This window comes from Sinocyclocheilus anshuiensis, unplaced genomic scaffold (genome assembly GCF_001515605.1).
Source record: "Sinocyclocheilus anshuiensis isolate Anshui unplaced genomic scaffold, SAMN03320099.WGS_v1.1 scaffold140, whole genome shotgun sequence".
In the NCBI taxonomy this organism is placed as follows: Eukaryota; Metazoa; Chordata; class Actinopteri; order Cypriniformes; family Cyprinidae; genus Sinocyclocheilus; species Sinocyclocheilus anshuiensis.
The window spans coordinates 831594-834043 of NW_015554147.1; positions in this window are offsets into that span (position 1 = coordinate 831594).

The following is a 2450-nucleotide window of genomic DNA, read 5'->3' on the forward strand; positions in this document are numbered from 1 at the left end:
AAATCACAATAAAATAAAATAAAAATTTGACAAAGTATCATATTAAAAATTCAGTGCGTAATGCAGCATTCAGTGCAGCAGTGATTATGCCATAGTAAATGTAAACAAATCATTACTGTATAATTATTATTATTCAAGTAAAGTGTAACCTTATGATCTCACTTATAGCCATGTTTTGTTTTGTCTACCACTACAACACTTTGCCAATCACACCTTTCAAATCACCATGATCATTTAAGACGGATAAAATGTGGCCTTACTTTTATTAAAAGAATATGTTTTTAATCTAGAATAACACAGGAGCCATTTATGACTGTGAATGATTAGAGTATGTTTCTCTGTTGGTTCACTGATACTTTGAGGAACACAGTTATGAAATTGTGGTTAAGTGAATGAAGCTCATGTCTGCTGTCTGAGACACATAACCTGACCTGACAACAGATGTATCAGCCCTCTTAGATCACTCCTTATCTGGCATATGCCAAGATCAGTGCTCTCTCCCCTGTAGGCATGATACCCTGTGATACATTTGGACCCCCATCGCTGGGTGTTCAACCATCATTTCACAGGTGAGCACTCCCTCTGGTGGTGCAGGAAACTGTTAAAAGTCCAAAAAGTCCCTTTAGTGAAGCCCTGATGAATTAAGTCTTTTTATTTTTTATTTTACTGTAAGGTTGTCAAAGCAGACAAAACTTCTCAAACAAATCTATGATTATGTAAATGTGCATCCCAAAGTGAATTAACCATAGTTTCATATCCGACAGACTTGCACTAAATGCACCAAAAGTTGCACCACTGAGAAATCAACCCCTCTCTAAACTGAAGCGCGAGCTAATCTAATTGTGCGCATACAAATAGCTCCTTTATGAGCCAGTTGTGTTTATATTTTTTTTTTACCCTGAGGAAAAATGCATTATAATCACATATGCATGATGAAACCTAGAGAAATTCGGATTTCTAATTATGCTTGTTAAATTTGTGTAGTAAACCCTGCTGAATGGACAGAGTGGTTTACAAATTAAAACAAAAAAACATTTGCACTGGCAAAAGTGTATTCCTGAAAAGAACTGGGCTCTTTTTCTTTGTCTCCCAGATCTGGTGTTGTGTTACACTCTCAAGTGCCAAGCCTTGAGGAGAAAATGACAAAGAAAGAAAGATGAATGAAATATACTAGAATGACAGTAAGAACCTTTGTAGAGATACAAACTTGTGTAAAAATCGTTGGATTTAACCCTAATGTTCAGTTTGGCATCCAGTAGACCCTAAGGGAATTCTACTTGCTTGAAAACTCACTTTAAAGTCATAGTCCACCCAAAAATGAAAATTCTGTCATAATTTCCTCCACCCTCATGTCATTCCAAACCTGTATGACTTTTTTTATTTTGTGGAACATAAAAGAAGATATTTTGAATAATGTTGGTAATCAACATTGAATTCAACCAACCGAATTCGGTTCCCTTTGAATTCTATTGTATTTTTCCCATTGACTTCCATTATATGGAAGTCAGTGGAGGAAAAAATTTATTGGAATTCAGTGGTTGGTTGGCAACTGTTGAATTCAATGTTGGTTACCAACATTCTTCAAAATATCTTCTGTTATGTTCCGCACAAGAAAGAAAGTCATGCAGGTTTGGAATGATACGAGGGTGAGTAGTCAATGACAGAATTTTCATTTTTGGTTGGACTATCGCTTTAAAGGGATAATTCACAGAAAACAATGGAAATTTACTCACCCTCATATTGTTCTAAACTTGTATGCCCTTCTTTCTTGTGCAAAACTCAAAAGAAGATTTTTTTTGTGTATACAATAAAAGTCAAAGGGTTTTTCTGTACAGGTTTGAAATGGTATAAAGGTGAGTAAAATTGTGAGACAATAGTTGTGTCTCAAATGGCATACTGCACACTATGCACTATGATGTACTCAACCGTCTAGTGTATGTATTTTGGAAGGTTTAGAAGAAAGCTGCAACTGTTGAGTACATGAAGTGCATTCCACATATTTTGGGGGGTAAAATAAGTGCATCATCCGAGCATTTTTATATGCACTTTTTCTTGTTGAAATTTTCAGTGTGAACACACTACTCACACCATTTCAACTATTAAATGAAATACTGCATATGTTAATTGGGACGCAATTAATGTGTTGCTGAAGTTAAACTGGCCCTAAACAGAAACAACGTTACTATTAAGGTGTAATGTACAGTCAGCCGGTCATTAAATGTAAAATGTGTGTCATTTTTAAAAGGTTTATTTTGCAATAATGACCAACTTAATGGGCAGTATCTTGCTTATTACATGGCTGCATATCAGATAAAAACAGAAAGTGACAAGATATATTGATTTAATTTAAAATAATTGTAATATGTGAAAAGAATGACACCACATTGTGTTACCAGAGACATGAAACTAGCTATGTAGGAAATTGGTTGCTTTGGACAGCGGTCAATTAA